Consider the following 12,737-nt stretch of genomic DNA (forward strand, 5'->3'; position numbering starts at 1 on the left):
GTTATAGAGCAATTCAGTAATGTGGTGGGATACAAAATCAATGCTCAGAAATCAGTTGCATTTCTATACACGAATAATGAGACTGAAGAAAGAGAAATTAGGGAATCCATCCCATTTACAATAGCACCAAAAACCATACGTTACCTTGGAATTAACCAGAGACATAAAGGATCTATGTTCTAGAAACTATAAATCACTCTTGAAAGACATTGAGGAAGACACAAAAAGATGGAAAATATTCCATGCTCATGGATCGGAAGAATTAACATAGTTAAAATGTCCGTGCTACCCAGAGCAATCTACACTTTCAATGCTATCCTGATCAAAATACCAGTGACATTTTTCAAAGAACTGGAACAAATAGTCCTTAAATTTGTATGGAACCAGAAAAGGCCCCGAATCGCCAAGGAACTGTTGAAAAGGAAAAACAAAGCTGGGGGCATCGCAATGCTGGATTTCGAGCTGTACTACAAAGCTGTGATCACAAAGACAGCATGGTACTGGCACAAAAACAGACACATAGACCAATGGAACAGAATAGAGAACCCAGAAATGGACCCTCGGCTCTTTGGGCAACTAATCTTTGATAAAGCAGGAAAAAACATCTGGTGGAAAAAAGACAGTCTCTTCAATAAATGGTGCTGGGAAAATTGGACAGCTACATGCAAAATAATGAAACTTGACCACTCTCTCACACCATACACAAAAATAAACTCCAAATGGATGAAAGACCTCGATGTGAGACAGGAATCCATCAAAATCCTAGAGGAGAACATAGGCAGCAACCTCTATGACATCGGCCAAAGCAACCTTTTTCATGACACATCTCCAAAGGCAAGAGAAACAAGATAAAATGAACTTGTGGGACTTCATCAAGATAAAAAGCTTCTGCACAGCCAAGGAAACAGTCAAAAAAACTAAGGCAGCCCATGGAATGGGAGAATATATTTGCAAATGATGCTACAGATAAAAGACTGGTATCCAAGATCTACAAAGAACTTCTCAAACTCAATATGCGAGAAACAAATAAATCATAAAATGGGCAGAAGATATGAACAGACACTTTTCCAATGATGACATACAAATGGCTAACAGACACATGAAAAAATGTTCAAAATCATTAGCCATCAGGGAAATTCAAATCAAAACCACACTAAGATACCACCTTACGCCAGTTAGAATGGCAAAAATTGACAAGGCAAGAAACAACAATTGTTGGAGAGGATGTGGAGAAGGGAGATCCCTCCTACATTGTTGGTGGGAATGCAAGTTGGTACAGCCACTCTGGAAAGCAGTGTGGCGGTCCCTTAAAAAGTTAAAAATTGAGCTACCCTATGATCCAGCCATTGCACTACTGGGTATTTACCCCAAAGATACAGACGTAGTGAAGAGAAGGGCCATATGTACCCCAATGTTCATAGCAGCATTGTCCACAATAGCTAAATCGTGGAAGGAACGGAGATGCCCAACAGATGACTGGATTAAGAAGTTGTGATCCAGGGGCGCCTGGGTGGCGTAGTCGTTAAGCGTCTGCCTTCGGCTCAGGGCGTGATCCCGCATTCTGGGATCGAGCCCCACATCAGGCTCCTCCCCAGGAGCCTGCTTCTTCCTCTCCCACTCCCCCTGCCTGTGTTCCCTCTCTCGCTGGCTGTCTCTCTCTGTCAAAATAAATAAATAAAAATCTTAAAAAAAAAAAAAAAGAAGTCGTGGTCCATATATACAATGGAATATTACTCAGCTATCAAAAAGAACGATTTCTCAACATTTGCTGCAACATGGACGGCACTGGAGGAGATAATGCTAAGTGAAATAAGTCAAGCAGAGAAAGACAATTATATGATTTCTCTCATCTATGGAACATAAGAACTAGGAAGATCGGTAGGGGAAGAAAGGGATAAAGGGAGGTAATCAGAAGGGGAAATGAAGCATGAGAGACTGTGGACTCTGAGAAACAAACTGAGGGCTTCAGAGGGGAGGGGGTGGGGGAATGGGATAGACTGGTGATGGGTAGTAAGGAGGGCACGTATTACATGGTGCACTGGGTGTTATACGCAACTAATGAATCATCGAACTTTACATCAGAAACCAGGGATGTACTATATGGTGACTAACATAATAAAAAAACATTTAAAAAAATGTCAATTACATCCAGTTGTTTGATGCTATTGAGTTCAACTATGTTCTGATTTTTTGACAGCTAATCTGTTCATTAGGGATAGAGGAGTACTGAAGTTTCCAATTATAATAGTGGATTGATCTATTTCTCCTTATAAGTTAGATCGGTTTTTGCCTCACATATTTTGATGCTCTATTGTTAAGCACCTACAGATTGTTATGTCTTATTACTGATAATTTTCCTTGCTCTGAAGTTTGCTTTGTCTGAAATTAATATAGCTACTCTTTGATTAGTGTTAGCATGGTATATCTTTCTCCATCCTTTTGCTTTTAATCTGTGTGTCCTCTGTAACACTTTTTTAATTGGTGCATTTAGACCATTGATACTTAAAGTGATTATTGATATTGTTGGATTAATATCAAACTTCTGATCATTGCCCTTGTTTTGTCTTCCACATTTATTCTGCCGCTGTGTCTGAATTGAGCATTTTATAGGATTCCTTCCATTTTCTCTCTTCTCTTAGCATACAAGTGTTTTTGTTGTTAGTGGTGGCCCTAATCTAAGTCCACTTTCAAAGTCACATTTACGTCACCTCATTGGTAAAGCAAGCGCTTTATAACAGAGAATATTCAATCCCATCTCTTACAACACTGTTGTCATTCATTTCACTTATCCATAACCTATAATCATCAAATACATTGTTGCTATTATTTGAAACAAACTTATCTTTATATGAATTAATAAGATGATTTTACCTTAATTTTTTAAAAGATTATTTGACAGAAAGACAGCCAGCGAGAGAGGGAACACGAGCAGGGGGAGTGGGAGAGGAAGAAGCAGGCTCCCAGTGGAGGAGCCTGATGTGGGGCTCCATCCCAGAACGCCAGGATCACGCCCTGAGCCAAAGGCAGACACTTAACGACTGAGCCACCCAGGTGCCCCATGCCTTCATTAATTCTTTAATGTTCTTTCTGACCTGTATCATTTCCCTTCTCTCTCAAGAACTTCTTTAAGCAATTCAGGTAAAGCAGGTTTACTGGTGACAAATTCCCTAAATTTTAATGTGACAAGGTAGTTCTCCTTTGGAAGAATAATTTCACAAGGTACAGAACTCTAGGTTGGTGGGGACTCCCCCTCCAAGACTTACTTCACTCTCTTCTTGCATGGTTTCAAAAACAAGTCTGATGTAATTCTTCTTGCTCCTCCATGGGTAAGATGTTTTTACCTTCTGGTTTCCTTCAAGATTTTTTTATCTTTGACTTTTCTGTCATTTGAGTATGATATGCTTAGGTATAGATTTGAGTGCATTTATTCTGATTGATGTTCTCTGAGCTCCCTCGATCTGTAGTTTGGTGTCTGACATTAAATTTGGGAAATTCTCCATCATCATTGCTCAAGTATTGTTCTTCTCCTTCTAGTATCCCCATCACATGTATATCTTTTGTAGCTGCCTCGTAGTCCTTGGACACTTCTTGTAGTTTTTCTCATTTTTCATTTGGATAGTTTCTACTAACCTTGAAGCTCACGGATTCCTTCTTCAAGTGTGTCATCTGCTAATGAGCCCATCAAAGGCGTTGTACATTTTTATTACTGTGTTTTTACTTCTAGCATTTTTAAATTCATTCTTATAATTTCCATCTCTCTGCTTACATCACTCCATTTCTGCATGTTGTCCACTTTTTCCATTTGAGCCCTTAGCATATTAATCAGTTATTTTAAATTCCTGGTCTGACAGTTCAAAAACCCCTGTGATATCTGAGTCTGGTTCTGATGTTGGCTCTGTCTCTTCAAGATATTTTTTTTCTTTTAATATGCCTAGCAACCTTTTGTTGAAAGCCAAACACTATGTATTGGGTAAAAGGAACTGATGCAAATAGGTTTTGGTGATATGGTGCTAAGATGTTGGGGGAAGGAAAGTGTTCCATAGTCCTGAGTAGGTCTTTTAGTGAGCCTGTGCTCCTGGGCTGTGACGAGGAAATAAATACTTTAGTCATCTCCTCCCCCACCATTTCAGTGGAAGGCTACACTTGGATATTTCTATTCCCCCACATGAAAAGTTAGAGAAGCCTATACTTGGGTGTTTCTCTTCTCCCAGGTCAGTTAGGCTCTGATAAAACCTCAGCAGGTTAGTCTCTGGTAAAATAATTTCTCTTAAGGGCAGGGCTTGTTAAGAACAGAAATGCTCTCAGTGTATTTCAAAATGGCTCCCTTTCCCCTCTCCATGCTGAAAGGATGAGGAAATTATTCTCCAGTCTTCTCTGTTAAAAACCTGTGAGGGCTTCTGGAGGTAAAAACTCTAAATAAAAGTGTGGAGGCCCCCTTTAGACCGGGTTGCTCGGATTTTTTAACTCTCAGACTTGTCCACACGGAGCCATCAGCAACTCATGCATTACAGTTAGCTTTTCCTAGCCCAACACTGGTTTCCAAAAAGATTTATGCTTATCGGTATCTGCTCTGGGTATCTGTTCTGGTAATTGTGATTCGCCGTATCCACCCACTTCTCCAATTTGAGGAGCGCCAGTTGCCCTGTGACCTCAATTCTCCTATAAATCTAAGAAGAATTGTTCGATTTTCAGTTTTTTTAGCTGTCTTTATTGTTAGGACAGAGTGACAACTTCCAAGCTCCTTACATGCTGGCCCAGAAACTGGAAGTTTTTGCTTTTTAATAACATTTATCAACCTTGAATAGACTACAGAATTTACTTACTGCTTACCATTGGCCTTGCCTCGCTAGAATGTAAATTTCATTTACTATGGTCTGCTTCGTTCACTAATATATCCTACACTTAGACAGGTGCCTGGCATGTTACTGAGTGCTCAAATATTTGCCAAGTGAATATACACCATTTCTTCATACTCGAGTTTTGGATATAAAAAACAAATGAACTTGAATGCAGAATTCTCTATCAGCCAAGTCTCAAAAGGCAACTATGGTAACTTTAATTTGGATTTATACCTTATAAGCCACCTGTTTTCTATGGTTTGGAAGTAAATGCAATCTGGTTGCAAGATGTCACTCCATTGCTCCCTTGGATTCATGTAAACTGATCAGGATGGCTAGCCAGGAGGCCACCTTTTTAAATTACTACTCAAACAGCTCCAAACATCTCTCTCCCAAAGCTGAGCTTTTAGAAAAGAAAATGCATTCACAGTGAAGCATACAATATTACAAGATCAACATGATAAAGTCAAAACAACACTGAACTAGTAGAGGTAGTCCCCAGTACCACTGTACTACTTATTAGCTAGTTGACTTAACAAGTCTTTGCATTTGATTATTTTATCTTAAAATATCCTATTCTACCTGAAAGACAGGGATAGTCCGTGTAATTTCTTTGAACCCCCAAATCTAAAGTCATTGATCCTTCACTTTATCCAAAACAAAAATGTTATTAGCAAATATTTCACCTATAATCAACATGAAAGATTACCCACCCCCACAAAAATAGCAGCAGTTAAGAATATAAATTATACATTGCACACTTAAGTCAAACACTTTGCTTGTAGCTTTATACCTTGCATTTTGGTTTAAAAGGATGCAAAGGAAAGAAGTGTGGAACTCAATCTAAATTACTCAAATGTATGGTTGTTAGAATATATGGTTTTTCAAATTAGTAGATTATTAATGGAGGAAAGGGGTTGTTTGATTTAGCTTTCACCTACTTAGCCGGTTCCACCCACGGCAGTATATGTGATGTGATTCAGATGGGGAGGTTACATTGAAGAGGAATACTAAGGAGTCAGAAGACTCAGGCTCTAATTTCAATGTTGACATATTATACTGCATCAGTGTATACCCTGGCTATTCCCTCATCTTGAATGTAAAGATAATGAAGTCGGCTTTACATGAAAGTCAAAGGAACAGCAAGGGAAAAATGAAATTACTTAATATACAAATGATCCTTAAAAAAACCAACGGTTATAACCAAAACCAATTAAGTGGAAAAAATGACTACCAAGGTTGTCATGTCAAGTTTTTAAAGGTTCAAAATACCTTAACAATCCTCAGTGGAATTCTAGTAATCCAAATTATTTTAAAATGCAGTCTTGGGCAAGTGATAGTATATTGTGGAGAAAAGTTATATAATAACGGCCAAAGCACTTAGGTACAAGAAAACTCTTGTTGAAACTAGAACTTGTTCTAAAGTTTGTGCATTTTATTTTTCTTTAAAGATTTTATTTACCTGTCAGAGAGAGAGAGAGAGCATGAGAGACAGCAAACACAAGCAGGGGGAACGGCAGACAGAGGGAGAAGCAGGCTCCCCCTGAGCAAGAAGCCCAATGTGGGACTTGATCCCAGGACACGGGATCGTGACCTGAGCCAAAGCCAGATGCTTAACTGACTGAGCCACCCAGGTGTCCTGTATATTTTAGGATCATATATATTTTTAAAGTTGGTATTTACTACATGGTATTTAAATGTGCTTTAAAAAAAAAAAGTGGGAGAAACGTAATCTCCATGAAGAGTGTGCATGGGTGTACGTATGTAAAACGAAAAAATAAACCCTAATACGCAGATATATCACCTACAATAACACTAAATGAATGTGTTAAGACTAATTACGCCCTGAGGAAAGTAACAATAAGTTATTACTGTGCAAAAGTGGAAAACTAGAAAAATTTTGCTTTTAGTTTTCATCTGCAATCTGAATAAATTTGGGGTTAGAGAATTCTTGACTGTACAGTGTTCTTTTGAAGTTGACATCAAAGGCTAAAATGTGTAGATTTCTTGTATCTATGCTGACGTTCACAGAAGGAAAATGTAAGTCACCAAACATTTTAGAAGAAAACGGTAATCATTCCAAACCCAGGATTATCCATAGCTTCATGTTAATATTTTATTCTCTATAAACCAAAGTCTATTGATACTTTTAAAATGGAAATCAATGCTCTCACTTGCCTCAGGATGCCTTTATTAAGCAGAAACGGGAGGTGCTTTGGAGGTTAGAAAAGCTGAATGAAATCAGCGATTCCTAATTTTTTAAAGTAGGTTACTCAAAGTAGGTGTGAAATCTATTACATTGTGACCTCCTCAATGGTGAAAATTTCTGTCTGTGTCTTTGACAAGATATAAACACTGTTTTGCACCAGGAAATGTGCTAGTTAAAATGCATGGAATCTTTAGTAAGTAAAATTCAGCAAAACATGGCCCTCCAAACAAAGTTGGCCACCCAAGTTAAAACAAAGTTGACTTCATTTATGTTTTCATCATTATGCTTTTACTCTTTCATATTCATATAGATGTACTCACATAAACATATGGCATATATCTTCACACTTTAGAAATTAAAAGGCTTACTCCAGGCATTCTGAGTGCTACTTCTATCATAATATGGCCACTTAAATGCTTAAACAGTTAGCATTAAAACTCCCTCCCTAATAAATAAATTACATTAAAATTAGGTTTTCTAATTTTCAAAGTTAGCAATAAAAACTAAAAAAAAAAAAAAAAAAAAAATCCAAGTATTCATATTCTTACCAAAGGAAGAAAATTTTAGTAACCATATATTCAATAAAGTGAAATATTTTAAAAGATTTGGACATTCACAATGCCTAATTTTGAAAGTAATATTTATATAAATACACTCCCTCACTAGGCACTGTTGCACTTATAATTTAAAGGAGAAATTATTACCAATTTTTAAAAATCTCAGTTAAAAACAATAGTTTAAGAGTTGACAGATTCATTGCTCTGTTTGTGAGAATGCAAAGTGGTACAGCCACTCTGGAAAACAGTATGGAGGGTCCTCAAAAAGTTAAAAATAGAACTACCCTGTGATCAAGCAATTGCACTACTAGGTATTAGTCCAAAGTATACAAAAAATACAGATTTGAAGGGATACATGCACCCTGATATTTATAGCATTATCAACAATAGCCAAACTATGGAGAGAGCCCAAATGTCCATCAACTGATAAATGGATATATATAATGGAATATTACTCAGCCATCAAATATTGAAATCTTGCCATTTGCAACGACTTGGATGAAGCCAGAGTATTATGTAAGTGAAATAAGTTATAAATCGCATATGATCTCACTCACATGTGGAATTTAATAAAGGAAACAGGCAAACATATGGGAAGGGGGAAAAAAGGAGAGGAAACAAGCCAGAAGAGACATTTCTTAATGACAGAGAACAAACTGGGGGTTGATAGAGGGAGGTGCGTGGGGGGTGGGCTAGATGAGTGATGGGTGTTATGATAAGCACTGGGTGTTGTATGTAAGTGATGAATCACTGAATTGTACTCCCAAAACCAATATTGTACTGTATGTTAACTACTTAAAATTGAAATAAAAATTAAAAAATGACAGTTCCATTGCTTTAATCTACACAAGTCATTAAAGAACCAATAATCTAATCACTTAGATTTAATCTAAGTATTTTTATGTTTTATAATGGTATTCTTTTCAAGTTAGAATCTTTTGGTATACATTTTAAAATTGTGCCCCTCCCAAATACAGACATTCTCTTCTTGGGCCTGATTTTTGCAAGAAGGTTTAAGACCATGAAAATCTAGTTTTTTAGCTAGACTAGGTTAAGCCAGTCTTGATCAAAGATGAGTAAAAAAATGTGTAGGGGAACCTGGGTGGCTCAGTCAGTTTAGCGTCTGCCTTCGGCTCAGGCCATGATCCCAGGATCCTGGGATTGAGCGCTCCCTGCTTCTCCCTCTCCCTCTGCCCCTCCCCACCCAGCTGGTGCTCTCTCTCAAATAAATAAAATCTTTATAAAAAATGCATAAATTTGGCCAGTTATCTAAAGTCTCATCTATTCCAGAAGATTAACTACAAAGAGTTAAATAGCAAAAAGGGAGAAAATCCACCATAAACAGGTTGACTAAGTAATTAGAATATGGAAAAGAACAATTTTTTAAATGAAGAAAAACAGGTTAAATCTTTAGGTGACATTTCTAGAGATAAGATTTAAGGGAATCAAATTTAATTAAGAATACAAGCAATCATCTAAGATTATTGGAAAGACCATGAAGAGTTGCCCTCAACATTCCTTATCTGGCACACTCCACCCAATTCTTTGGGGGTGAGAATACTGTACACAGGCCCAATTTCAAGAACAAGCAATTGGTATAAGCTGCCTATAAGCTTCTAGCTATAAGCTTCAGGGCTGAAAACTAATTATGAAGAAAGAGTGGCTATAGAAAAGAATCACCGTCCAACGGAATTTTCTGTGAGGACAGACATGTTCTGTATTTGCACTAATATAGTAGTCAGCAGCCACTTAAGGTTATTGAGAACTTCATATGTGACTAGTGTGACTAAAGAATTAAAGTTAAATCTTTATTCAATTTTAATTAATCTAAAATTAAAGTCACATGTGGCTAATAGCTATGGTTTTGGACAGTGCAGAGTCCTAGAAAAATTGGTATGGAAATTAAAATGATATTGAAGAATACACTGAGAAGTTAGAAAAAGTGAACTCTTAATGAAATAGGCTATTTCCTAAAGACCATATCCCTTGTTTCCTTTCCAATTCTACTACAGCTATTTCAATTATGTTATTTTGAAAGAGACAGTAGGAGTGAGCAGGGGGGAGGGGCAGAGGGAGAGAATCTCAAGCGGACTCCATGCTCAGAGCCAGACGTGGGGCTCGATCTCACAACCCTGGGATCATGACCTGAGCCAAACTCAAGAGCCAGATGCTTAACCAACTGAGCCACCCAGGCACCCCCTATCTATGCAAAAGCTAAATGTTGGAGTTCACCAGGATTCCATCCTGGAGTATTCCATTCTCTTGCCATTCAACATGTGCTCCCTAGGAAATTCTTGTTTCGATTATCATCTATTATGCTGGATCTTCCGTTTCCAGGTCTAATAAATTCCAGACTTAATTATCCAAATGCTTACTTGACATCTCCATTTGAGGTCCCACAGGTAGTAGAACACATCCTCTCCCTAAACCCAAACAAATTAAAAGAACCTGGTCCTCCTGCAGAGTTCCACGGTTTAGGAAACACATCCAGATGCTTAAGGCCACAATCCTAGGAGTCACCTTTGATTGATTTGAAAAAGTGAGTTAACTTTTTCAAATCAATCATGAAGCCTTACTAATATGTCTTCCTAAGATTCCCTTAAATGCTTATTATTTATTTTTTCCATCCCCACAACTACAATCCCAAAGTCATCGTCATCTCTCACCTGGATTACTCTAACAGCCTCCTATATGGACGCTTGACCTCTAGTTTTTATTCCCTTCACCCACTCTTCTCAAAGTAGCCAGAGTGTTTCTTTGAAACACATATCCAAGAATGTTAAGAGGAAAGATAACAGTTAATCACATTGTGCATAGGACTAATACTTGTGACCTTCCCTGATAACTTTTCTTCAGCCAATTAGTTCCCACTGGGTAAGGTCTCCTTTACCCTTACGGATTTTGTTCTCATGAAACATTTAAAAACAATTTAAATAATGTTCTTTATTAGCTGATATCCCAACTTTCTTTTTCTAGGAATCTTGTGCTGAATTTTCACCTTTAGTTACTAAGACATCCTAAATGGTAGAGCAGACTTTCTTACGAGAGCTTACAAAACAAAAAGCATTTTCTCAGGAAGGCTCAGAGAATGAGGGAATTACCTCTAATAATTCAATGTCTCCATGATATATTCCTTATGTATTTTAACAGAAAAACCAAAACAGAAAAAAAAAAAAACCACCCATACAGTTTGTGGTTTTAATAAATAGTAAACAATATAAATAACTCTACTGAAGTTAACTCTTGACCACATAAAATGGTTTGCTGCATTTTTTTGTGCCCCTATTTTTGTATACCTATGGATGCCGCTTGCTGTTTTCCAGTTTGCCAGAGGATTAAATGGTAGTGAAGAGTCACTTCTCTCAGCTCCACATTTTGGTGGTTCGATGACACTGCAAAGATTGATTTCATGTTCCAGTTTCACTTACATGAAGCATTGGAAATGTTTTAAAAGATTCAACTGGAAAACATTTACAAATACATTATTTATATTGAATACCTTAATACAGAATGACTGACTTAAAAACTAAGATAATTTTTATGTGGTCAAAATAACAATATAATTCAGGCGAAAAGTACATTTTCTAAAGGCTGTTTTATACCGTCTGACCTTGAATCATAATTCAGAATAGCTAAGTATTCACCACAGCATAAGCCCTGTTAAACATCAGTGGAAGCCTGAGCTCTACTAGGAGAAAATTCAAAACTGTTAAATATTGTTTTCAGATACTATCATTTTTGCAGTGTTCTATCTTGTAACTGTGTTGTTCTATACCTTATAAACTCTGTACTGTGCAAATTATCATGTACCTAATTAAAAACAAGTTCTGACATGCAGGTTAAAATATAATCAAAGGACACTATTCATCTATTCATCATACAAAACATGTTACATTCTTATTTAGCAATTACAAGAAAACATGATGAACTCTGTTAAAAATGAGTTTTGAAATGAGAAAAGTAAAACACTGTAAACAAGGAAAAATTATGTATTAGTATACTTTTCTATTAAAGACAAATATTAAAACAAAAAAAGATTCGAGCCATATATAACATTCCCTTTACTAATTAATGGGCACCAGGTTTTAAGTGCTAGCTAGCTAGACAGATTTATTGAATAATAATTTCTACAAAATTACTTAAAGAAAATGGTATAAACAACTGAAGCAAATGTATTTGTATATTAAGCCTGACTAGACCGGTGGAAGATTAAATTCTCCATATAAATAATATCAGAAATGATAAAAGGTAACTTAATATATGAAATCTAATTAATAATGGTCATTGATAAAGCCCCTCTTAGATTTTCCAAGAGCATTTTTATTAGTACCTAGGACATATAAAATGCTTATAATGTCATTTAAATATTATTCAATTATTATTAGGATTGTTAGGATAGAGCTCTAATAATCTGCACAAAGACTGAATCCCACTTAGTATCATTGTGCAAATGAGGAAGAAAAAAATGCTCCTTCCTCAAGATTCTTTACTTCCATCTGTCAGAAATTTGACATAATATACTGATTGTTAGAACAAAGCACTTTACTGCCATCTGCTGAAAAACTGTCATAATATACAAATCTATGATGTGAATACGCCCCCCAACATGTACCGTGCTGCACACTGCACAACCTGCAAAACCTGCACGTGACAGCCCTGCCCATACTACTCTTCATGGTCCCGACACTAATAATATGGACACTCACCTTTCTACCAAACTTTAAAAGTCCCCAATCTAAAAAACCATAAAGTACTATCCAGCTCAAGTCCTGATCATTCACAAATATTTACATTCAAAACAGTTTATATCTAGAATGTGTATGTCAGCAGGATAGTTAACAAGGGTATAAAGTTTTTTTAAGGGTAATGATGACTCAAACTTCAGTTTTAAGAGTTGAAAAAATCTCCTAAAAAACGTATTTATATTTTAACTTACATTTCAAAGTTAAAAATAAATTGCACAGGGGTGCCTGCTGGCTCAGTCAGTTAAGTGTCCAAATCTTGATCTTGGTTTAGGTCAAGATCTGAGGTTGATAAGATCACGCCCTAGGTCGGACTCTGCACTGGGGCATGGAGCAGGATTGAGATTCTTTCTCTCCCTCTGTCCCACCCCCACCCCACTAGCTCTCACAC

The sequence above is a fragment of the Ursus americanus genome, chromosome 6, assembly GCF_024610735.1.
Source record: "Ursus americanus isolate L20-20 chromosome 6, mUrsAme1.1.p, whole genome shotgun sequence".
NCBI lineage: Eukaryota > Metazoa > Chordata > Mammalia > Carnivora > Ursidae > Ursus > Ursus americanus.